We start from the raw sequence: 23,793 nt of genomic DNA, 5'->3' as shown, positions 1-23,793 counted from the left end.
TGGTGCAGGATTGAGGGTTTGTCGATTTGATTATTTGACTGTTTTGGAATGCTCCTTACGCAGCCAATCAGAAGAAATGTGCCATGAGACTGGAAGCAAAAGGCATCGAATGGCTGCAGGAGGAGGGTGAGAGGCAATGCAAACCACCCTCGCGCCAGCAAGACCAGGTGCAGAGCTTCACCTTCATTCACTCGCCTCCGTCGCAGTTAAACGAAGGACGGAGCGCGCGAGCGACTCTGCACCTGCCGAAACCCGGGATTGAACCGGGGACCTTTTGATCTTCAGTCTAACGCTCTCCCAACTGAGCCATTTCGGCAGCGGCAGCCCGCTCGGCACGCTGCAGCACTTTGCTCGCTGCCACATTCACTTGGGATTTGCCCTGCGTTTTTGTTCCAAATCTCCTCACGACATCGACTCCTTCCGGCAAAATTTCCCAGCCTGTTTTCTCGCCGGACAGTTGGCTTCAGCCGCTGCCTCTTTATGCCGTCTATATCGACACTGTCGTTGATTCTGCACCATCATTTCTGAAGTTGACAGCTTGGCTCTGGTCGACTCGCTCGTCGAATGCACAACCAGGAACTGGTCACTCCAGTCCTCGACAAGTTCCACGTCGTGCTCCGTTCACCGTCAACATCTCTCGCCAGCTTCACCCCATCTCTCCTCTAGCTCTCGAACTGCTGCACGTGATGCCATCCGTCTGCAAACGGTCAGTATCGGTCTAAGCTGCTTTGCGAGCGAGCCGACGCACCGGAACAATTTGAACTCATCGCCTCTGCTCCGGCTTCAGTCCGTCCACTGTGAAAACCATCAGTTCTTACTCTGCAGGCTTGAGGATTCCCAAGTTCTCCGCAACCATCTCCAAAGCGGCATGTAAGTCACTGCCTGTTTACACCACCGACTCTGTTTGTGAATACTTTTCCATCGTCATTCTGCACAATCACTTCTGAAGTGACCGCTTGTGTCGAAAACAAGGTACAGTCCAAAGCGATTTCCCAAGGCGCGCCTCTGGAACGCTCAAATCAACCTAAAGTCAGGCGGCCATGCGCATGTCAGCGTCTCTCCTGCAACTTTTCCATTGCGATCAGGGATCACCGGTTTTTGCAAGCTGGAACAGCTGGCCGTCAGCAAGCTTACGAGCGAGGGAGTGTTTGATAGAGAGAGAGAGAGTGCAAAGGCCAGCATGGACGCGTCGCTGACTCAAAGAGTGTTTTGTGCGTTCGCAGATGTTGGTCAATGAAGAGTCGGAGAATTGGAATTGGTGCAGGATTGAGGGTTTGTCGATTTGATTATTTGACTGTTTTGGAATGCTCCTTACGCAGCCAATCAGAAGAAATGTGCCATGAGACTGGAAGCAAAAGGCATCGAATGGCTGCAGGAGGAGGGTGAGAGGCAATGCAAAACACCCTCGCGCCAGCAAGACCAGGTGCAGAGCTTCACCTTCATTCACTCGCCTCCGTCGCAGTTAAACGAAGGACGGAGCGCGCGAGCGACTCTGCACCTGCCGAAACCCGGGATTGAACCGGGGACCTTTAGATCTTCAGTCTAACGCTTACCCAACTGAGCTATTTCGGCAGCTGCAGCCAGTTCGGCACGCTGCAGCACTTTGCTCGCCGCCACATTCACTTGGGATTTGCCCTGCGTTTTTGTTCCAAATCTCCTCACGACATCGACTCCTTCCGGCAAAATTTCCCAGCCTGTTTTCTCGCCGGACAGTTGGCTTCAGCCGCTGCCTCTTTATGCCGTCTATATCGACACTGTCGTTGATTCTGCACCATCATTTCTGAAGTTGACAGCTTGGCTCTGGTCGACTCGCTCGTCGAATGCACAACCAGGAACTGGTCCCTCCAGTCCTCGACAAGTTCCACGTCGTGCTCCGTTCACCGTCAACATCTCTCGCCAGCTTCACCCCATCTCTCCTCTAGCTCTCGAACTGCTGCACGTGATGCCATCCGTCTGCAAACGGTCAGTATCGGTCTAAGCTGCTTTGCGAGCGAGCCGACGCACCGGAACAATTTGAACTCATCGCCTCTGCTCCGGCTTCAGTCCGTCCACTGTGAAAACCATCAGTTCTTACTCTGCAGGCTTGAGGATTCCCAAGTTCTCCGCAACCATCTCCAAAGCGGCATGTAAGTCACTGCCTGTTTACACCACCGACTCTGTTTGTGAATACTTTTCCATCGTCATTCTGCACAATCACTTCTGAAGTGACCGCTTGTGTCGAAAACAAGGAACAGTCCAAAGCGATTTCCCAAGGCGCGCCTCTGGAACGCTCAAATCAACCTAAAGTCAGGCGGCCATGCGCATGTCAGCGTCTCTCCTGCAACTTTTCCATTGCGATCAGGGATCACCGGTTTTTGCAAGCTGGAACAGCTGGCCGTCAGCAAGCTTACGAGCGAGGGAGTGTTTGATAGAGAGAGAGAGAGTGCAAAGGCCAGCATGGACGCGTCGCTGACTCAAAGAGTGTTTTGTGCGTTCGCAGATGTTGGTCAATGAAGAGTCGGAGAATTGGAATTGGTGCAGGATTGAGGGTTTGTCGATTTGATTATTTGACTGTTTTGGAATGCTCCTTACGCAGCCAATCAGAAGAAATGTGCCATGAGACTGGAAGCAAAAGGCATCGAATGGCTGCAGGAGGAGGGTGAGAGGCAATGCAAACCACCCTCGCGCCAGCAAGACCAGGTGCAGAGCTTCACCTTCATTCACTCGCCTCCGTCGCAGTTAAACGAAGGACGGAGCGCGCGAGCGACTCTGCACCTGCCGAAACCCGGGATTGAACCGGGGACCTTTAGATCTTCAGTCTAACGCTCTCCCAACTGAGCTATTTCAGCAGCTGCAGCCCGCTCGGCACGCTGCAGCACTTTGCTCGCTGCCACATTCACTTGGGATTTGCCCTGCGTTTTTGTTCCAAATCTCCTCACGACATCGACTCCTTCCGGCAAAATTTCCCAGCCTGTTTTCTCGCCGGACAGTTGGCTTCAGCCGCTGCCTCTTTATGCCGTCTATATCGACACTGTCGTTGATTCTGCACCATCATTTCTGAAGTTGACAGCTTGGCTCTGGTCGACTCGCTCGTCGAATGCACAACCAGGAACTGGTCACTCCAGTCCTCGACAAGTTCCACGTCGTGCTCCGTTCACCGTCAACATCTCTCGCCAGCTTCACCCCATCTCTCCTCTAGCTCTCGAACTGCTGCACGTGATGCCATCCGTCTGCAAACGGTCAGTATCGGTCTAAGCTGCTTTGCGAGCGAGCCGACGCACCGGAACAATTTGAACTCATCGCCTCTGCTCCGGCTTCAGTCCGTCCACTGTGAAAACCATCAGTTCTTACTCTGCAGGCTTGAGGATTCCCAAGTTCTCCGCAACCATCTCCAAAGCGGCATGTAAGTCACTGCCTGTTTACACCACCGACTCTGTTTGTGAATACTTTTCCATCGTCATTCTGCACAATCACTTCTGAAGTGACCGCTTGTGTCGAAAACAAGGTACAGTCCAAAGCGATTTCCCAAGGCGCGCCTCTGGAACGCTCAAATCAACCTAAAGTCAGGCGGCCATGCGCATGTCAGCGTCTCTCCTGCAACTTTTCCATTGCGATCAGGGATCACCGGTTTTTGCAAGCTGGAACAGCTGGCCGTCAGCAAGCTTACGAGCGAGGGAGTGTTTGATAGAGAGAGAGAGAGTGCAAAGGCCAGCATGGACGCGTCGCTGACTCAAAGAGTGTTTTGTGCGTTCGCAGATGTTGGTCAATGAAGAGTCGGAGAATTGGAATTGGTGCAGGATTGAGGGTTTGTCGATTTGATTATTTGACTGTTTTGGAATGCTCCTTACGCAGCCAATCAGAAGAAATGTGCCATGAGACTGGAAGCAAAAGGCATCGAATGGCTGCAGGAGGAGGGTGAGAGGCAATGCAAACCACCCTCGCGCCAGCAAGACCAGGTGCAGAGCTTCACCTTCATTCACTCGCCTCCGTCGCAGTTAAACGAAGGACGGAGCGCGCGAGCGACTCTGCACCTGCCGAAACCCGGGATTGAACCGGGGACCTTTAGATCTTCAGTCTAACGCTTACCCAACTGAGCTATTTCGGCAGCTGCAGCCAGTTCGGCACGCTGCAGCACTTTGCTCGCCGCCACATTCACTTGGGATTTGCCCTGCGTTTTTGTTCCAAATCTCCTCACGACATCGACTCCTTCCGGCAAAATTTCCCAGCCTGTTTTCTCGCCGGACAGTTGGCTTCAGCCGCTGCCTCTTTATGCCGTCTATATCGACACTGTCGTTGATTCTGCACCATCATTTCTGAAGTTGACAGCTTGGCTCTGGTCGACTCGCTCGTCGAATGCACAACCAGGAACTGGTCCCTCCAGTCCTCGACAAGTTCCACGTCGTGCTCCGTTCACCGTCAACATCTCTCGCCAGCTTCACCCCATCTCTCCTCTAGCTCTCGAACTGCTGCACGTGATGCCATCCGTCTGCAAACGGTCAGTATCGGTCTAAGCTGCTTTGCGAGCGAGCCGACGCACCGGAACAATTTGAACTCATCGCCTCTGCTCCGGCTTCAGTCCGTCCACTGTGAAAACCATCAGTTCTTACTCTGCAGGCTTGAGGATTCCCAAGTTCTCCGCAACCATCTCCAAAGCGGCATGTAAGTCACTGCCTGTTTACACCACCGACTCTGTTTGTGAATACTTTTCCATCGTCATTCTGCACAATCACTTCTGAAGTGACCGCTTGTGTCGAAAACAAGGTACAGTCCAAAGCGATTTCCCAAGGCGCGCCTCTGGAACGCTCAAATCAACCTAAAGTCAGGCGGCCATGCGCATGTCAGCGTCTCTCCTGCAACTTTTCCATTGCGATCAGGGATCACCGGTTTTTGCAAGCTGGAACAGCTGGCCGTCAGCAAGCTTACGAGCGAGGGAGTGTTTGATAGAGAGAGAGAGAGTGCAAAGGCCAGCATGGACGCGTCGCTGACTCAAAGAGTGTTTTGTGCGTTCGCAGATGTTGGTCAATGAAGAGTCGGAGAATTGGAATTGGTGCAGGATTGAGGGTTTGTCGATTTGATTATTTGACTGTTTTGGAATGCTCCTTACGCAGCCAATCAGAAGAAATGTGCCATGAGACTGGAAGCAAAAGGCATCGAATGGCTGCAGGAGGAGGGTGAGAGGCAATGCAAACCACCCTCGCGCCAGCAAGACCAGGTGCAGAGCTTCACCTTCATTCACTCGCCTCCGTCGCAGTTAAACGAAGGACGGAGCGCGCGAGCGACTCTGCACCTGCCGAAACCCGGGATTGAACCGGGGACCTTTTGATCTTCAGTCTAACGCTCTCCCAACTGAGCCATTTCGGCAGCGGCAGCCCGCTCGGCACGCTGCAGCACTTTGCTCGCCGCCACATTCACTTGGGATTTGCCCTGCGTTTTTGTTCCAAATCTCCTCACGACATCGACTCCTTCCGGCAAAATTTCCCAGCCTGTTTTCTCGCCGGACAGTTGGCTTCAGCCGCTGCCTCTTTATGCCGTCTATATCGACACTGTCGTTGATTCTGCACCATCATTTCTGAAGTTGACAGCTTGGCTCTGGTCGACTCGCTCGTCGAATGCACAACCAGGAACTGGTCACTCCAGTCCTCGACAAGTTCCACGTCGTGCTCCGTTCACCGTCAACATCTCTCGCCAGCTTCACCCCATCTCTCCTCTAGCTCTCGAACTGCTGCACGTGATGCCATCCGTCTGCAAACGGTCAGTATCGGTCTAAGCTGCTTTGCGAGCGAGCCGACGCACCGGAACAATTTGAACTCATCGCCTCTGCTCCGGCTTCAGTCCGTCCACTGTGAAAACCATCAGTTCTTACTCTGCAGGCTTGAGGATTCCCAAGTTCTCCGCAACCATCTCCAAAGCGGCATGTAAGTCACTGCCTGTTTACACCACCGACTCTGTTTGTGAATACTTTTCCATCGTCATTCTGCACAATCACTTCTGAAGTGACCGCTTGTGTCGAAAACAAGGTACAGTCCAAAGCGATTTCCCAAGGCGCGCCTCTGGAACGCTCAAATCAACCTAAAGTCAGGCGGCCATGCGCATGTCAGCGTCTCTCCTGCAACTTTTCCATTGCGATCAGGGATCACCGGTTTTTGCAAGCTGGAACAGCTGGCCGTCAGCAAGCTTACGAGCGAGGGAGTGTTTGATAGAGAGAGAGAGAGTGCAAAGGCCAGCATGGACGCGTCGCTGACTCAAAGAGTGTTTTGTGCGTTCGCAGATGTTGGTCAATGAAGAGTCGGAGAATTGGAATTGGTGCAGGATTGAGGGTTTGTCGATTTGATTATTTGACTGTTTTGGAATGCTCCTTACGCAGCCAATCAGAAGAAATGTGCCATGAGACTGGAAGCAAAAGGCATCGAATGGCTGCAGGAGGAGGGTGAGAGGCAATGCAAACCACCCTCGCGCCAGCAAGACCAGGTGCAGAGCTTCACCTTCATTCACTCGCCTCCGTCGCAGTTAAACGAAGGACGGAGCGCGCGAGCGACTCTGCACCTGCCGAAACCCAGGATTGAACCGGGGACCTTTAGATCTTCAGTCTAACGCTTACCCAACTGAGCTGTTTCAGCAGCTGCAGCCAGTTCGGCACGCTGCAGCACTTTGCTCGCCGCCACATTCACTTGGGATTTGCCCTGCATTTTTGTTCCAAATCTCCTCACGACATCGACTCCTTCCGGCAAAATTTCCCAGCCTGTTTTCTCGCCGGACAGTTGGCTTCAGCCGCTGCCTCTTTATGCCGTCTATATCGACACTGTCGTTGATTCTGCACCATCATTTCTGAAGTTGACAGCTTGGCTCTGGTCGACTCGCTCGTCGAATGCACAACCAGGAACTGGTCCCTCCAGTCCTCGACAAGTTCCACGTCGTGCTCCGTTCACCGTCAACATCTCTCGCCAGCTTCACCCCATCTCTCCTCTAGCTCTCGAACTGCTGCACGTGATGCCATCCGTCTGCAAACGGTCAGTATCGGTCTAAGCTGCTTTGCGAGCGAGCCGACGCACCGGAACAATTTGAACTCATCGCCTCTGCTCCGGCTTCAGTCCGTCCACTGTGAAAACCATCAGTTCTTACTCTGCAGGCTTGAGGATTCCCAAGTTCTCCGCAACCATCTCCAAAGCGGCATGTAAGTCACTGCCTGTTTACACCACCGACTCTGTTTGTGAATACTTTTCCATCGTCATTCTGCACAATCACTTCTGAAGTGACCGCTTGTGTCGAAAACAAGGAACAGTCCAAAGCGATTTCCCAAGGCGCGCCTCTGGAACGCTCAAATCAACCTAAAGTCAGGCGGCCATGCGCATGTCAGCGTCTCTCCTGCAACTTTTCCATTGCGATCAGGGATCACCGGTTTTTGCAAGCTGGAACAGCTGGCCGTCAGCAAGCTTACGAGCGAGGGAGTGTTTGATAGAGAGAGAGAGAGTGCAAAGGCCAGCATGGACGCGTCGCTGACTCAAAGAGTGTTTTGTGCGTTCGCAGATGTTGGTCAATGAAGAGTCGGAGAATTGGAATTGGTGCAGGATTGAGGGTTTGTCGATTTGATTATTTGACTGTTTTGGAATGCTCCTTACGCAGCCAATCAGAAGAAATGTGCCATGAGACTGGAAGCAAAAGGCATCGAATGGCTGCAGGAGGAGGGTGAGAGGCAATGCAAACCACCCTCGCGCCAGCAAGACCAGGTGCAGAGCTTCACCTTCATTCACTCGCCTCCGTCGCAGTTAAACGAAGGACGGAGCGCGCGAGCGACTCTGCACCTGCCGAAACCCGGGATTGAACCGGGGACCTTTAGATCTTCAGTCTAACGCTTACCCAACTGAGCTATTTCGGCAGCTGCAGCCAGTTCGGCACGCTGCAGCACTTTGCTCGCCGCCACATTCACTTGGGATTTGCCCTGCGTTTTTGTTCCAAATCTCCTCACGACATCGACTCCTTCCGGCAAAATTTCCCAGCCTGTTTTCTCGCCGGACAGTTGGCTTCAGCCGCTGCCTCTTTATGCCGTCTATATCGACACTGTCGTTGATTCTGCACCATCATTTCTGAAGTTGACAGCTTGGCTCTGGTCGACTCGCTCGTCGAATGCACAACCAGGAACTGGTCCCTCCAGTCCTCGACAAGTTCCACGTCGTGCTCCGTTCACCGTCAACATCTCTCGCCAGCTTCACCCCATCTCTCCTCTAGCTCTCGAACTGCTGCACGTGATGCCATCCGTCTGCAAACGGTCAGTATCGGTCTAAGCTGCTTTGCGAGCGAGCCGACGCACCGGAACAATTTGAACTCATCGCCTCTGCTCCGGCTTCAGTCCGTCCACTGTGAAAACCATCAGTTCTTACTCTGCAGGCTTGAGGATTCCCAAGTTCTCCGCAACCATCTCCAAAGCGGCATGTAAGTCACTGCCTGTTTACACCACCGACTCTGTTTGTGAATACTTTTCCATCGTCATTCTGCACAATCACTTCTGAAGTGACCGCTTGTGTCGAAAACAAGGTACAGTCCAAAGCGATTTCCCAAGGCGCGCCTCTGGAACGCTCAAATCAACCTAAAGTCAGGCGGCCATGCGCATGTCAGCGTCTCTCCTGCAACTTTTCCATTGCGATCAGGGATCACCGGTTTTTGCAAGCTGGAACAGCTGGCCGTCAGCAAGCTTACGAGCGAGGGAGTGTTTGATAGAGAGAGAGAGAGTGCAAAGGCCAGCATGGACGCGTCGCTGACTCAAAGAGTGTTTTGTGCGTTCGCAGATGTTGGTCAATGAAGAGTCGGAGAATTGGAATTGGTGCAGGATTGAGGGTTTGTCGATTTGATTATTTGACTGTTTTGGAATGCTCCTTACGCAGCCAATCAGAAGAAATGTGCCATGAGACTGGAAGCAAAAGGCATCGAATGGCTGCAGGAGGAGGGTGAGAGGCAATGCAAACCACCCTCGCGCCAGCAAGACCAGGTGCAGAGCTTCACCTTCATTCACTCGCCTCCGTCGCAGTTAAACGAAGGACGGAGCGCGCGAGCGACTCTGCACCTGCCGAAACCCGGGATTGAACCGGGGACCTTTTGATCTTCAGTCTAACGCTCTCCCAACTGAGCCATTTCGGCAGCGGCAGCCCGCTCGGCACGCTGCAGCACTTTGCTCGCTGCCACATTCACTTGGGATTTGCCCTGCGTTTTTGTTCCAAATCTCCTCACGACATCGACTCCTTCCGGCAAAATTTCCCAGCCTGTTTTCTCGCCGGACAGTTGGCTTCAGCCGCTGCCTCTTTATGCCGTCTATATCGACACTGTCGTTGATTCTGCACCATCATTTCTGAAGTTGACAGCTTGGCTCTGGTCGACTCGCTCGTCGAATGCACAACCAGGAACTGGTCACTCCAGTCCTCGACAAGTTCCACGTCGTGCTCCGTTCACCGTCAACATCTCTCGCCAGCTTCACCCCATCTCTCCTCTAGCTCTCGAACTGCTGCACGTGATGCCATCCGTCTGCAAACGGTCAGTATCGGTCTAAGCTGCTTTGCGAGCGAGCCGACGCACCGGAACAATTTGAACTCATCGCCTCTGCTCCGGCTTCAGTCCGTCCACTGTGAAAACCATCAGTTCTTACTCTGCAGGCTTGAGGATTCCCAAGTTCTCCGCAACCATCTCCAAAGCGGCATGTAAGTCACTGCCTGTTTACACCACCGACTCTGTTTGTGAATACTTTTCCATCGTCATTCTGCACAATCACTTCTGAAGTGACCGCTTGTGTCGAAAACAAGGTACAGTCCAAAGCGATTTCCCAAGGCGCGCCTCTGGAACGCTCAAATCAACCTAAAGTCAGGCGGCCATGCGCATGTCAGCGTCTCTCCTGCAACTTTTCCATTGCGATCAGGGATCACCGGTTTTTGCAAGCTGGAACAGCTGGCCGTCAGCAAGCTTACGAGCGAGGGAGTGTTTGATAGAGAGAGAGAGAGTGCAAAGGCCAGCATGGACGCGTCGCTGACTCAAAGAGTGTTTTGTGCGTTCGCAGATGTTGGTCAATGAAGAGTCGGAGAATTGGAATTGGTGCAGGATTGAGGGTTTGTCGATTTGATTATTTGACTGTTTTGGAATGCTCCTTACGCAGCCAATCAGAAGAAATGTGCCATGAGACTGGAAGCAAAAGGCATCGAATGGCTGCAGGAGGAGGGTGAGAGGCAATGCAAAACACCCTCGCGCCAGCAAGACCAGGTGCAGAGCTTCACCTTCATTCACTCGCCTCCGTCGCAGTTAAACGAAGGACGGAGCGCGCGAGCGACTCTGCACCTGCCGAAACCCGGGATTGAACCGGGGACCTTTAGATCTTCAGTCTAACGCTTACCCAACTGAGCTATTTCGGCAGCTGCAGCCAGTTCGGCACGCTGCAGCACTTTGCTCGCCGCCACATTCACTTGGGATTTGCCCTGCGTTTTTGTTCCAAATCTCCTCACGACATCGACTCCTTCCGGCAAAATTTCCCAGCCTGTTTTCTCGCCGGACAGTTGGCTTCAGCCGCTGCCTCTTTATGCCGTCTATATCGACACTGTCGTTGATTCTGCACCATCATTTCTGAAGTTGACAGCTTGGCTCTGGTCGACTCGCTCGTCGAATGCACAACCAGGAACTGGTCCCTCCAGTCCTCGACAAGTTCCACGTCGTGCTCCGTTCACCGTCAACATCTCTCGCCAGCTTCACCCCATCTCTCCTCTAGCTCTCGAACTGCTGCACGTGATGCCATCCGTCTGCAAACGGTCAGTATCGGTCTAAGCTGCTTTGCGAGCGAGCCGACGCACCGGAACAATTTGAACTCATCGCCTCTGCTCCGGCTTCAGTCCGTCCACTGTGAAAACCATCAGTTCTTACTCTGCAGGCTTGAGGATTCCCAAGTTCTCCGCAACCATCTCCAAAGCGGCATGTAAGTCACTGCCTGTTTACACCACCGACTCTGTTTGTGAATACTTTTCCATCGTCATTCTGCACAATCACTTCTGAAGTGACCGCTTGTGTCGAAAACAAGGAACAGTCCAAAGCGATTTCCCAAGGCGCGCCTCTGGAACGCTCAAATCAACCTAAAGTCAGGCGGCCATGCGCATGTCAGCGTCTCTCCTGCAACTTTTCCATTGCGATCAGGGATCACCGGTTTTTGCAAGCTGGAACAGCTGGCCGTCAGCAAGCTTACGAGCGAGGGAGTGTTTGATAGAGAGAGAGAGAGTGCAAAGGCCAGCATGGACGCGTCGCTGACTCAAAGAGTGTTTTGTGCGTTCGCAGATGTTGGTCAATGAAGAGTCGGAGAATTGGAATTGGTGCAGGATTGAGGGTTTGTCGATTTGATTATTTGACTGTTTTGGAATGCTCCTTACGCAGCCAATCAGAAGAAATGTGCCATGAGACTGGAAGCAAAAGGCATCGAATGGCTGCAGGAGGAGGGTGAGAGGCAATGCAAACCACCCTCGCGCCAGCAAGACCAGGTGCAGAGCTTCACCTTCATTCACTCGCCTCCGTCGCAGTTAAACGAAGGACGGAGCGCGCGAGCGACTCTGCACCTGCCGAAACCCGGGATTGAACCGGGGACCTTTAGATCTTCAGTCTAACGCTCTCCCAACTGAGCTATTTCAGCAGCTGCAGCCCGCTCGGCACGCTGCAGCACTTTGCTCGCTGCCACATTCACTTGGGATTTGCCCTGCGTTTTTGTTCCAAATCTCCTCACGACATCGACTCCTTCCGGCAAAATTTCCCAGCCTGTTTTCTCGCCGGACAGTTGGCTTCAGCCGCTGCCTCTTTATGCCGTCTATATCGACACTGTCGTTGATTCTGCACCATCATTTCTGAAGTTGACAGCTTGGCTCTGGTCGACTCGCTCGTCGAATGCACAACCAGGAACTGGTCACTCCAGTCCTCGACAAGTTCCACGTCGTGCTCCGTTCACCGTCAACATCTCTCGCCAGCTTCACCCCATCTCTCCTCTAGCTCTCGAACTGCTGCACGTGATGCCATCCGTCTGCAAACGGTCAGTATCGGTCTAAGCTGCTTTGCGAGCGAGCCGACGCACCGGAACAATTTGAACTCATCGCCTCTGCTCCGGCTTCAGTCCGTCCACTGTGAAAACCATCAGTTCTTACTCTGCAGGCTTGAGGATTCCCAAGTTCTCCGCAACCATCTCCAAAGCGGCATGTAAGTCACTGCCTGTTTACACCACCGACTCTGTTTGTGAATACTTTTCCATCGTCATTCTGCACAATCACTTCTGAAGTGACCGCTTGTGTCGAAAACAAGGTACAGTCCAAAGCGATTTCCCAAGGCGCGCCTCTGGAACGCTCAAATCAACCTAAAGTCAGGCGGCCATGCGCATGTCAGCGTCTCTCCTGCAACTTTTCCATTGCGATCAGGGATCACCGGTTTTTGCAAGCTGGAACAGCTGGCCGTCAGCAAGCTTACGAGCGAGGGAGTGTTTGATAGAGAGAGAGAGAGTGCAAAGGCCAGCATGGACGCGTCGCTGACTCAAAGAGTGTTTTGTGCGTTCGCAGATGTTGGTCAATGAAGAGTCGGAGAATTGGAATTGGTGCAGGATTGAGGGTTTGTCGATTTGATTATTTGACTGTTTTGGAATGCTCCTTACGCAGCCAATCAGAAGAAATGTGCCATGAGACTGGAAGCAAAAGGCATCGAATGGCTGCAGGAGGAGGGTGAGAGGCAATGCAAACCACCCTCGCGCCAGCAAGACCAGGTGCAGAGCTTCACCTTCATTCACTCGCCTCCGTCGCAGTTAAACGAAGGACGGAGCGCGCGAGCGACTCTGCACCTGCCGAAACCCGGGATTGAACCGGGGACCTTTAGATCTTCAGTCTAACGCTTACCCAACTGAGCTATTTCGGCAGCTGCAGCCAGTTCGGCACGCTGCAGCACTTTGCTCGCCGCCACATTCACTTGGGATTTGCCCTGCGTTTTTGTTCCAAATCTCCTCACGACATCGACTCCTTCCGGCAAAATTTCCCAGCCTGTTTTCTCGCCGGACAGTTGGCTTCAGCCGCTGCCTCTTTATGCCGTCTATATCGACACTGTCGTTGATTCTGCACCATCATTTCTGAAGTTGACAGCTTGGCTCTGGTCGACTCGCTCGTCGAATGCACAACCAGGAACTGGTCCCTCCAGTCCTCGACAAGTTCCACGTCGTGCTCCGTTCACCGTCAACATCTCTCGCCAGCTTCACCCCATCTCTCCTCTAGCTCTCGAACTGCTGCACGTGATGCCATCCGTCTGCAAACGGTCAGTATCGGTCTAAGCTGCTTTGCGAGCGAGCCGACGCACCGGAACAATTTGAACTCATCGCCTCTGCTCCGGCTTCAGTCCGTCCACTGTGAAAACCATCAGTTCTTACTCTGCAGGCTTGAGGATTCCCAAGTTCTCCGCAACCATCTCCAAAGCGGCATGTAAGTCACTGCCTGTTTACACCACCGACTCTGTTTGTGAATACTTTTCCATCGTCATTCTGCACAATCACTTCTGAAGTGACCGCTTGTGTCGAAAACAAGGTACAGTCCAAAGCGATTTCCCAAGGCGCGCCTCTGGAACGCTCAAATCAACCTAAAGTCAGGCGGCCATGCGCATGTCAGCGTCTCTCCTGCAACTTTTCCATTGCGATCAGGGATCACCGGTTTTTGCAAGCTGGAACAGCTGGCCGTCAGCAAGCTTACGAGCGAGGGAGTGTTTGATAGAGAGAGAGAGAGTGCAAAGGCCAGCATGGACGCGTCGCTGACTCAAAGAGTGTTTTGTGCGTTCGCAGATGTTGGTCAATGAAGAGTCGGAGAATTGGAATTGGTGCAGGATTGAGGGTTTGTCGATTTGATTATTTGACTGTTTTGGAATGCTCCTTACGCAGCCAATCAGAAGAAATGTGCCATGAGACTGGAAGCAAAAGGCATCGAATGGCTGCAGGAGGAGGGTGAGAGGCAATGCAAACCACCCTCGCGCCAGCAAGACCAGGTGCAGAGCTTCACCTTCATTCACTCGCCTCCGTCGCAGTTAAACGAAGGACGGAGCGCGCGAGCGACTCTGCACCTGCCGAAACCCGGGATTGAACCGGGGACCTTTTGATCTTCAGTCTAACGCTCTCCCAACTGAGCCATTTCGGCAGCGGCAGCCCGCTCGGCACGCTGCAGCACTTTGCTCGCCGCCACATTCACTTGGGATTTGCCCTGCGTTTTTGTTCCAAATCTCCTCACGACATCGACTCCTTCCGGCAAAATTTCCCAGCCTGTTTTCTCGCCGGACAGTTGGCTTCAGCCGCTGCCTCTTTATGCCGTCTATATCGACACTGTCGTTGATTCTGCACCATCATTTCTGAAGTTGACAGCTTGGCTCTGGTCGACTCGCTCGTCGAATGCACAACCAGGAACTGGTCACTCCAGTCCTCGACAAGTTCCACGTCGTGCTCCGTTCACCGTCAACATCTCTCGCCAGCTTCACCCCATCTCTCCTCTAGCTCTCGAACTGCTGCACGTGATGCCATCCGTCTGCAAACGGTCAGTATCGGTCTAAGCTGCTTTGCGAGCGAGCCGACGCACCGGAACAATTTGAACTCATCGCCTCTGCTCCGGCTTCAGTCCGTCCACTGTGAAAACCATCAGTTCTTACTCTGCAGGCTTGAGGATTCCCAAGTTCTCCGCAACCATCTCCAAAGCGGCATGTAAGTCACTGCCTGTTTACACCACCGACTCTGTTTGTGAATACTTTTCCATCGTCATTCTGCACAATCACTTCTGAAGTGACCGCTTGTGTCGAAAACAAGGTACAGTCCAAAGCGATTTCCCAAGGCGCGCCTCTGGAACGCTCAAATCAACCTAAAGTCAGGCGGCCATGCGCATGTCAGCGTCTCTCCTGCAACTTTTCCATTGCGATCAGGGATCACCGGTTTTTGCAAGCTGGAACAGCTGGCCGTCAGCAAGCTTACGAGCGAGGGAGTGTTTGATAGAGAGAGAGAGAGTGCAAAGGCCAGCATGGACGCGTCGCTGACTCAAAGAGTGTTTTGTGCGTTCGCAGATGTTGGTCAATGAAGAGTCGGAGAATTGGAATTGGTGCAGGATTGAGGGTTTGTCGATTTGATTATTTGACTGTTTTGGAATGCTCCTTACGCAGCCAATCAGAAGAAATGTGCCATGAGACTGGAAGCAAAAGGCATCGAATGGCTGCAGGAGGAGGGTGAGAGGCAATGCAAACCACCCTCGCGCCAGCAAGACCAGGTGCAGAGCTTCACCTTCATTCACTCGCCTCCGTCGCAGTTAAACGAAGGACGGAGCGCGCGAGCGACTCTGCACCTGCCGAAACCCAGGATTGAACCGGGGACCTTTAGATCTTCAGTCTAACGCTTACCCAACTGAGCTGTTTCAGCAGCTGCAGCCAGTTCGGCACGCTGCAGCACTTTGCTCGCCGCCACATTCACTTGGGATTTGCCCTGCATTTTTGTTCCAAATCTCCTCACGACATCGACTCCTTCCGGCAAAATTTCCCAGCCTGTTTTCTCGCCGGACAGTTGGCTTCAGCCGCTGCCTCTTTATGCCGTCTATATCGACACTGTCGTTGATTCTGCACCATCATTTCTGAAGTTGACAGCTTGGCTCTGGTCGACTCGCTCGTCGAATGCACAACCAGGAACTGGTCCCTCCAGTCCTCGACAAGTTCCACGTCGTGCTCCGTTCACCGTCAACATCTCTCGCCAGCTTCACCCCATCTCTCCTCTAGCTCTCGAACTGCTGCACGTGATGCCATCCGTCTGCAAACGGTCAGTATCGGTCTAAGCTGCTTTGCGAGCGAGCCGACGCACCGGAACAATTTGAACTCATCGCCTCTGCTCCGGCTTCAGTCCGTCCACTGTGAAAACCATCAGTTCTTACTCTGCAGGCTTGAGGATTCCCAAGTTCTCCGCAACCATCTCCAAAGCGGCATGTAAGTCACTGCCTGTTTACACCACCGACTCTGTTTGTGAATACTTTTCCATCGTCATTCTGCACAATCACTTCTGAAGTGACCGCTTGTGTCGAAAACAAGGAACAGTCCAAAGCGATTTCCCAAGGCGCGCCTCTGGAACGCTCAAATCAACCTAAAGTCAGGCGGCCATGCGCATGTCAGCGTCTCTCCTGCAACTTTTCCATTGCGATCAGGGATCACCGGTTTTTGCAAGCTGGAACAGCTGGCCGTCAGCAAGCTTACGAGCGAGGGAGTGTTTGATAGAGAGAGAGAGAGTGCAAAGGCCAGCATGGACGCGTCGCTGACTCAAAGAGTGTTTTGTGCGTTCGCAGATGTTGGTCAATGAAGAGTCGGAGAATTGGAATTGGTGCAGGATTGAGGGTTTGTCGATTTGATTATTTGACTGTTTTGGAATGCTCCTTACGCAGCCAATCAGAAGAAATGTGCCATGAGACTGGAAGCAAAAGGCATCGAATGGCTGCAGGAGGAGGGTGAGAGGCAATGCAAACCACCCTCGCGCCAGCAAGACCAGGTGCAGAGCTTCACCTTCATTCACTCGCCTCCGTCGCAGTTAAACGAAGGACGGAGCGCGCGAGCGACTCTGCACCTGCCGAAACCCGGGATTGAACCGGGGACCTTTTGATCTTCAGTCTAACGCTCTCCCAACTGAGCCATTTCGGCAGCGGCAGCCCGCTCGGCACGCTGCAGCACTTTGCTCGCCGCCACATTCACTTGGGATTTGCCCTGCGTTTTTGTTCCAAATCTCCTCACGACATCGACTCCTTCCGGCAAAATTTCCCAGCCTGTTTTCTCGCCGGACAGTTGGCTTCAGCCGCTGCCTCTTTATGCCGTCTATATCGACACTGTCGTTGATTCTGCACCATCATTTCTGAAGTTGACAGCTTGGCTCTGGTCGACTCGCTCGTCGAATGCACAACCAGGAACTGGTCACTCCAGTCCTCGACAAGTTCCACGTCGTGCTCCGTTCACCGTCAACATCTCTCGCCAGCTTCACCCCATCTCTCCTCTAGCTCTCGAACTGCTGCACGTGATGCCATCCGTCTGCAAACGGTCAGTATCGGTCTAAGCTGCTTTGCGAGCGAGCCGACGCACCGGAACAATTTGAACTCATCGCCTCTGCTCCGGCTTCAGTCCGTCCACTGTGAAAACCATCAGTTCTTACTCTGCAGGCTTGAGGATTCCCAAGTTCTCCGCAACCATCTCCAAAGCGGCATGTAAGTCACTGCCTGTTTACACCACCGACTCTGTTTGTGAATACTTTTCCATCGTCATTCTGCACAATCACTTCTGAAGTGACCGCTTGTGTCGAAAACAAGGTACAGTCCAAAGCGATTTCCCAAGGCGCGCCTCTGGAACGCTCAAATCAACCTAAAGTCAGGCGGCCATGCGCATGTCAGCGTCTCTCCTGCAACTTTTCCATTGCGATCAGGGATCACCGGTTTTTGCAAGCTGGAACAGCTGGCCGTCAGCAAGCTTACGAGCGAGGGAGTGTTTGATAGAGAGAGAGAGAGTGCAAAGGCCAGCATGGACGCGTCGCTGACTCAAAGAGTGTTTTGTGCGTTCGCAGATGTTGGTCAATGAAGAGTCGGAGAATTGGAATTGGTGCAGGATTGAGGGTTTGTCGATTTGATTATTTGACTGTTTTGGAATGCTCCTTACGCAGCCAATCAGAAGAAATGTGCCATGAGACTGGAAGCAAAAGGCATCGAATGGCTGCAGGAGGAGGGTGAGAGGCAATGCAAACCACCCTCGCGCCAGCAAGACCAGGTGCAGAGCTTCACCTTCATTCACTCGCCTCCGTCGCAGTTAAACGAAGGACGGAGCGCGCGAGCGACTCTGCACCTGCCGAAACCCAGGATTGAACCGGGGACCTTTAGATCTTCAGTCTAACGCTTACCCAACTGAGCTGTTTCAGCAGCTGCAGCCAGTTCGGCACGCTGCAGCACTTTGCTCGCCGCCACATTCACTTGGGATTTGCCCTGCATTTTTGTTCCAAATCTCCTCACGACATCGACTCCTTCCGGCAAAATTTCCCAGCCTGTTTTCTCGCCGGACAGTTGGCTTCAGCCGCTGCCTCTTTATGCCGTCTATATCGACACTGTCGTTGATTCTGCACCATCATTTCTGAAGTTGACAGCTTGGCTCTGGTCGACTCGCTCGTCGAATGCACAACCAGGAACTGGTCCCTCCAGTCCTCGACAAGTTCCACGTCGTGCTCCGTTCACCGTCAACATCTCTCGCCAGCTTCACCCCATCTCTCCTCTAGCTCTCGAACTGCTGCACGTGATGCCATCCGTCTGCAAACGGTCAGTATCGGTCTAAGCTGCTTTGCGAGCGAGCCGACGCACCGGAACAATTTGAACTCATCGCCTCTGCTCCGGCTTCAGTCCGTCCACTGTGAAAACCATCAGTTCTTACTCTGCAGGCTTGAGGATTCCCAAGTTCTCCGCAACCATCTCCAAAGCGGCATGTAAGTCACTGCCTGTTTACACCACCGACTCTGTTTGTGAATACTTTTCCATCGTCATTCTGCACAATCACTTCTGAAGTGACCGCTTGTGTCGAAAACAAGGAACAGTCCAAAGCGATTTCCCAAGGCGCGCCTCTGGAACGCTCAAATCAACCTAAAGTCAGGCGGCCATGCGCATGTCAGCGTCTCTCCTGCAACTTTTCCATTGCGATCAGGGATCACCGGTTTTTGCAAGCTGGAACAGCTGGCCGTCAGCAAGCTTACGAGCGAGGGAGTGTTTGATAGAGAGAGAGAGAGTGCAAAGGCCAGCATGGACGCGTCGCTGACTCAAAGAGTGTTTTGTGCGTTCGCAGATGTTGGTCAATGAAGAGTCGGAGAATTGGAATTGGTGCAGGATTGAGGGTTTGTCGATTTGATTATTTGACTGTTTTGGAATGCTCCTTACGCAGCCAATCAGAAGAAATGTGCCATGAGACTGGAAGCAAAAGGCATCGAATGGCTGCAGGAGGAGGGTGAGAGGCAATGCAAACCACCCTCGCGCCAGCAAGACCAGGTGCAGAGCTTCACCTTCATTCACTCGTCTCCGTCGCAGTTAAACGAAGGACGGAGCGCGCGAGCGACTCTGCACCTGCCGAAACCCAGGATTGAACCGGGGACCTTTAGATTTTCAGTCTAACGCTTACCCAACTGAGCTATTTCGGCAGCTGCAGCCAGTTCGGCACGCTGCAGCACTTTGCTCGCTGCCACATTCACTTGGGATTTGCCCTGCGTTTTTGTTCCAAATCTCCTCACGACATCGACTCCTTCCGGCAAAATTTCCCAGCCTGTTTTCTCGCCGGACAGTTGGCTTCAGCCGCTGCCTCTTTATGCCGTCTATATCGACACTGTCGTTGATTCTGCACCATCATTTCTGAAGTTGACAGCTTGGCTCTGGTCGACTCGCTCGTCGAATGCACAACCAGGAACTGGTCCCTCCAGTCCTCGACAAGTTCCACGTCGTGCTCCGTTCACCGTCAACATCTCTCGCCAGCTTCACCCCATCTCTCCTCTAGCTCTCGAACTGCTGCACGTGATGCCATCCGTCTGCAAACGGTCAGTATCGGTCTAAGCTGCTTTGCGAGCGAGCCGACGCACCGGAACAATTTGAACTCATCGCCTCTGCTCCGGCTTCAGTCCGTCCACTGTGAAAACCATCAGTTCTTACTCTGCAGGCTTGAGGATTCCCAAGTTCTCCGCAACCATCTCCAAAGCGGCATGTAAGTCACTGCCTGTTTACACCACCGACTCTGTTTGTGAATACTTTTCCATCGTCATTCTGCACAATCACTTCTGAAGTGACCGCTTGTGTCGAAAACAAGGAACAGTCCAAAGCGATTTCCCAAGGCGCGCCTCTGGAACGCTCAAATCAACCTAAAGTCAGGCGGCCATGCGCATGTCAGCGTCTCTCCTGCAACTTTTCCATTGCGATCAGGGATCACCGGTTTTTGCAAGCTGGAACAGCTGGCCGTCAGCAAGCTTACGAGCGAGGGAGTGTTTGATAGAGAGAGAGAGAGTGCAAAGGCCAGCATGGACGCGTCGCTGACTCAAAGAGTGTTTTGTGCGTTCGCAGATGTTGGTCAATGAAGAGTCGGAGAATTGGAATTGGTGCAGGATTGAGGGTTTGTCGATTTGATTATTTGACTGTTTTGGAATGCTCCTTACGCAGCCAATCAGAAGAAATGTGCCATGAGACTGGAAGCAAAAGGCATCGAATGGCTGCAGGAGGAGGGTGAGAGGCAATGCAAACCACCCTCGCGCCAGCAAGACCAGGTGCAGAGCTTCACCTTCATTCACTCGCCTCCGTCGCAGTTAAACGAAGGACGGAGCGCGCGAGCGACTCTGCACCTGCCGAAACCCGGGATTGAACCGGGGACCTTTAGATCTTCAGTCTAACGCTCTCCCAACTGAGCTATTTCGGCAGCTGCAGCCCGCTCGGCACGCTGCAGCACTTTGCTCGCTGCCACATTCACTTGGGATTTGCCCTGCGTTTTTGTTCCAAATCTCCTCACGACATCGACTCCTTCCGGCAAAATTTCCCAGCCTGTTTTCTCGCCGGACAGTTGGCTTCAGCCGCTGCCTCTTTATGCCGTCTATATCGACACTGTCGTTGATTCTGCACCATCATTTCTGAAGTTGACAGCTTGGCTCTGGTCGACTCGCTCGTCGAATGCACAACCAGGAACTGGTCACTCCAGTCCTCGACAAGTTCCACGTCGTGCTCCGTTCACCGTCAACATCTCTCGCCAGCTTCACCCCATCTCTCCTCTAGCTCTCGAACTGCTGCACGTGATGCCATCCGTCTGCAAACGGTCAGTATCGGTCTAAGCTGCTTTGCGAGCGAGCCGACGCACCGGAACAATTTGAACTCATCGCCTCTGCTCCGGCTTCAGTCCGTCCACTGTGAAAACCATCAGTTCTTACTCTGCAGGCTTGAGGATTCCCAAGTTCTCCGCAACCATCTCCAAAGCGGCATGTAAGTCACTGCCTGTTTACACCACCGACTCTGTTTGTGAATACTTTTCCATCGTCATTCTGCACAATCACTTCTGAAGTGACCGCTTGTGTCGAAAACAAGGTACAGTCCAAAGCGATTTCCCAAGGCGCGCCTCTGGAACGCTCAAATCAACCTAAAGTCAGGCGGCCATGCGCATGTCAGCGTCTCTCCTGCAACTTTTCCATTGCGATCAGGGATCACCGGTTTTTGCAAGCTGGAACAGCTGGCCGTCAGCAAGCTTACGAGCGAGGGAGTGTTTGATAGAGAGAGAGAGAGTGCAAAGGCCAGCATGGACGCGTCGCTGACTCAAAGAGTGTTTTGTGCGTTCGCAGATGTTGGTCAATGAAGAGTCGGAGAATTGGAATTGGTGCAGGATTGAGGGTTTGTCGATTTGATTATTTGACTGTTTTGGAATGCTCCTTACGCAGCCAATCAGAAGAAATGTGCCATGAGACTGGAAGCAAAAGGCATCGAATGGCTGCAGGAGGAGGGTGAGAGGCAATGCAAACCACCCTCGCGCCAGCAAGACCAGGTGCAGAGCTTCACCTTCATTCACTCGCCTCCGTCGCAGTTAAACGAAGGACGGAGCGCGCGAGCGACTCTGCACCTGCCGAAACCCAGGATTGAACCGGGGACCTTTAGATCTTCAGTCTAACGCTTACCCAACTGAGCTATTTCGGCAGCTGCAGCCAGTTCGGCACGCTGCAGCACTTTGCTCGCCGCCACATTCACTTGGGATTTGCCCTGCGTTTTTGTTCCAAATCTCCTCACGACATCGACTCCTTCCGGCAAAATTTCCCAGCCTGTTTTCTCGCCGGACAGTTGGCTTCAGCCGCTGCCTCTTTATGCCGTCTATATCGACACTGTCGTTGATTCTGCACCATCATTTCTGAAGTTGACAGCTTGGCTCTGGTCGACTCGCTCGTCGAATGCACAACCAGGAACTGGTCCCTCCAGTCCTCGACAAGTTCCACGTCGTGCTCCGTTCACCGTCAACATCTCTCGCCAGCTTCACCCCATCTCTCCTCTAGCTCTCGAACTGCTGCACGTGATGCCATCCGTCTGCAAACGGTCAGTATCGGTCTAAGCTGCTTTGCGAGCGAGCCGACGCACCGGAACAATTTGAACTCATCGCCTCTGCTCCGGCTTCAGTCCGTCCACTGTGAAAACCATCAGTTCTTACTCTGCAGGCTTGAGGATTCCCAAGTTCTCCGCAACCATCTCCAAAGCGGCATGTAAGTCACTGCCTGTTTACACCACCGACTCTGTTTGTGAATACTTTTCCATCGTCATTCTGCACAATCACTTCTGAAGTGACCGCTTGTGTCGAAAACAAGGAACAGTCCAAAGCGATTTCCCAAGGCGCGCCTCTGGAACGCTCAAATCAACCTAAAGTCAGGCGGCCATGCGCATGTCAGCGTCTCTCCTGCAACTTTTCCATTGCGATCAGGGATCACCGGTTTTTGCAAGCTGGAACAGCTGGCCGTCAGCAAGCTTACGAGCGAGGGAGTGTTTGATAGAGAGAGAGAGAGTGCAAAGGCCAGCATGGACGCGTCGCTGACTCAAAGAGTGTTTTGTGCGTTCGCAGATGTTGGTCAATGAAGAGTCGGAGAATTGGAATTGGTGCAGGATTGAGGGTTTGTCGATTTGATTATTTGACTGTTTTGGAATGCTCCTTACGCAGCCAATCAGAAGAAATGTGCCATGAGACTGGAAGCAAAAGGCATCGAATGGCTGCAGGAGGAGGGTGAGAGGCAATGCAAACCACCCTCGCGCCAGCAAGACCAGGTGCAGAGCTTCACCTTCATTCACTCGTCTCCGTCGCAGTTAAACGAAGGACGGAGCGCGCGAGCGACTCTGCACCTGCCGAAACCCAGGATTGAACCGGGGACCTTTAGATTTTCAGTCTAACGCTTACCCAACTGAGCTATTTCGGCAGCTGCAGCCAGTTCGGCACGCTGCAGCACTTTGCTCGCTGCCACATTCACTTGGGATTTGCCCTGCGTTTTTGTTCCAAATCTCCTCACGACATCGACTCCTTCCGGCAAAATTTCCCAGCCTGTTTTCTCGCCGGACAGTTGGCTTCAGCCGCTGCCTCTTTATGCCGTCTATATCGACACTGTCGTTGATTCTGCACCATCATTTCTGAAGTTGACAGCTTGGCTCTGGTCGACTCGCTCGTCGAATGCACAACCAGGAACTGGTCCCTCCAGTCCTCGACAAGTTCCACGTCGTGCTCCGTTCACCGTCAACATCTCTCGCCAGCTTCACCCCATCTCTCCTCTAGCTCTCGAACTGCTGCACGTGATGCCATCCGTCTGCAAACGGTCAGTATCGGTCTAAGCTGCTTTGCGAGCGAGCCGACGCACCGGAACAATTTGAACTCATCGCCTCTGCTCCGGCTTCAGTCCGTCCACTGTGAAAACCATCAGTTCTTACTCTGCAGGCTTGAGGATTCCCAAGTTCTCCGCAACCATCTCCAAAGCGGCATGTAAGTCACTGCCTGTTTACACCACCGACTCTGTTTGTGAATACTTTTCCATCGTCATTCTGCACAATCACTTCTGAAGTGACCGCTTGTGTCGAAAACAAGGAACAGTCCAAAGCGATTTCCCAAGGCGCGCCTCTGGAACGCTCAAATCAACCTAAAGTCAGGCGGCCATGCGCATGTCAGCGTCTCTCCTGCAACTTTTCCATTGCGATCAGGGATCACCGGTTTTTGCAAGCTGGAACAGCTGGCCGTCAGCAAGCTTACGAGCGAGGGAGTGTTTGATAGAGAGAGAGAGAGTGCAAAGGCCAGCATGGA

General features: G+C 52.9%; 19 non-coding genes across 19 annotated transcripts; all 19 read right to left on the bottom strand.

The window, feature by feature from the left end:
- Nucleotides 1-243: 243 nt before the first annotated feature.
- trnaf-gaa (transfer RNA phenylalanine (anticodon GAA)) lies at nt 244-316 on the bottom strand. Its single transcript has one exon. It is a non-coding gene; the product is annotated as a tRNA-Phe (tRNA).
- Nucleotides 317-1,499: 1,183 nt separating this feature from the next.
- trnaf-gaa (transfer RNA phenylalanine (anticodon GAA)) lies at nt 1,500-1,572 on the bottom strand. Its single transcript has one exon. It is a non-coding gene; the product is annotated as a tRNA-Phe (tRNA).
- Nucleotides 1,573-2,755: 1,183 nt separating this feature from the next.
- Nucleotides 2,756-2,828, bottom strand: trnaf-gaa (transfer RNA phenylalanine (anticodon GAA)). The gene has a single exon. It is a non-coding gene; the product is annotated as a tRNA-Phe (tRNA).
- A 1,183-nt stretch (nt 2,829-4,011) lies between these two features.
- On the bottom strand, nt 4,012-4,084 carry trnaf-gaa (transfer RNA phenylalanine (anticodon GAA)). Its single transcript has one exon. It is a non-coding gene; the product is annotated as a tRNA-Phe (tRNA).
- A 1,183-nt stretch (nt 4,085-5,267) lies between these two features.
- On the bottom strand, nt 5,268-5,340 carry trnaf-gaa (transfer RNA phenylalanine (anticodon GAA)). The gene has a single exon. It is a non-coding gene; the product is annotated as a tRNA-Phe (tRNA).
- A 1,183-nt stretch (nt 5,341-6,523) lies between these two features.
- On the bottom strand, nt 6,524-6,596 carry trnaf-gaa (transfer RNA phenylalanine (anticodon GAA)). Its single transcript has one exon. It is a non-coding gene; the product is annotated as a tRNA-Phe (tRNA).
- A 1,183-nt stretch (nt 6,597-7,779) lies between these two features.
- Nucleotides 7,780-7,852, bottom strand: trnaf-gaa (transfer RNA phenylalanine (anticodon GAA)). The gene has a single exon. It is a non-coding gene; the product is annotated as a tRNA-Phe (tRNA).
- Nucleotides 7,853-9,035: 1,183 nt separating this feature from the next.
- trnaf-gaa (transfer RNA phenylalanine (anticodon GAA)) lies at nt 9,036-9,108 on the bottom strand. Its single transcript has one exon. It is a non-coding gene; the product is annotated as a tRNA-Phe (tRNA).
- A 1,183-nt stretch (nt 9,109-10,291) lies between these two features.
- On the bottom strand, nt 10,292-10,364 carry trnaf-gaa (transfer RNA phenylalanine (anticodon GAA)). The gene has a single exon. It is a non-coding gene; the product is annotated as a tRNA-Phe (tRNA).
- Nucleotides 10,365-11,547: 1,183 nt separating this feature from the next.
- Nucleotides 11,548-11,620, bottom strand: trnaf-gaa (transfer RNA phenylalanine (anticodon GAA)). Its single transcript has one exon. It is a non-coding gene; the product is annotated as a tRNA-Phe (tRNA).
- A 1,183-nt stretch (nt 11,621-12,803) lies between these two features.
- trnaf-gaa (transfer RNA phenylalanine (anticodon GAA)) lies at nt 12,804-12,876 on the bottom strand. The gene has a single exon. It is a non-coding gene; the product is annotated as a tRNA-Phe (tRNA).
- A 1,183-nt stretch (nt 12,877-14,059) lies between these two features.
- Nucleotides 14,060-14,132, bottom strand: trnaf-gaa (transfer RNA phenylalanine (anticodon GAA)). Its single transcript has one exon. It is a non-coding gene; the product is annotated as a tRNA-Phe (tRNA).
- Nucleotides 14,133-15,315: 1,183 nt separating this feature from the next.
- trnaf-gaa (transfer RNA phenylalanine (anticodon GAA)) lies at nt 15,316-15,388 on the bottom strand. Its single transcript has one exon. It is a non-coding gene; the product is annotated as a tRNA-Phe (tRNA).
- Nucleotides 15,389-16,571: 1,183 nt separating this feature from the next.
- Nucleotides 16,572-16,644, bottom strand: trnaf-gaa (transfer RNA phenylalanine (anticodon GAA)). Its single transcript has one exon. It is a non-coding gene; the product is annotated as a tRNA-Phe (tRNA).
- A 1,183-nt stretch (nt 16,645-17,827) lies between these two features.
- On the bottom strand, nt 17,828-17,900 carry trnaf-gaa (transfer RNA phenylalanine (anticodon GAA)). Its single transcript has one exon. It is a non-coding gene; the product is annotated as a tRNA-Phe (tRNA).
- A 1,183-nt stretch (nt 17,901-19,083) lies between these two features.
- trnaf-gaa (transfer RNA phenylalanine (anticodon GAA)) lies at nt 19,084-19,156 on the bottom strand. Its single transcript has one exon. It is a non-coding gene; the product is annotated as a tRNA-Phe (tRNA).
- Nucleotides 19,157-20,339: 1,183 nt separating this feature from the next.
- On the bottom strand, nt 20,340-20,412 carry trnaf-gaa (transfer RNA phenylalanine (anticodon GAA)). The gene has a single exon. It is a non-coding gene; the product is annotated as a tRNA-Phe (tRNA).
- Nucleotides 20,413-21,595: 1,183 nt separating this feature from the next.
- Nucleotides 21,596-21,668, bottom strand: trnaf-gaa (transfer RNA phenylalanine (anticodon GAA)). The gene has a single exon. It is a non-coding gene; the product is annotated as a tRNA-Phe (tRNA).
- Nucleotides 21,669-22,851: 1,183 nt separating this feature from the next.
- Nucleotides 22,852-22,924, bottom strand: trnaf-gaa (transfer RNA phenylalanine (anticodon GAA)). Its single transcript has one exon. It is a non-coding gene; the product is annotated as a tRNA-Phe (tRNA).
- Between the last annotated feature and the right edge of the window lie 869 nt (nt 22,925-23,793).

This window comes from Chiloscyllium punctatum, chromosome 12 (assembly GCF_047496795.1).
Source record: "Chiloscyllium punctatum isolate Juve2018m chromosome 12, sChiPun1.3, whole genome shotgun sequence".
NCBI classification, from domain to species: domain Eukaryota; kingdom Metazoa; phylum Chordata; class Chondrichthyes; order Orectolobiformes; family Hemiscylliidae; genus Chiloscyllium; species Chiloscyllium punctatum.
This window is presented reverse-complemented; position numbering and strand designations above follow the sequence as displayed.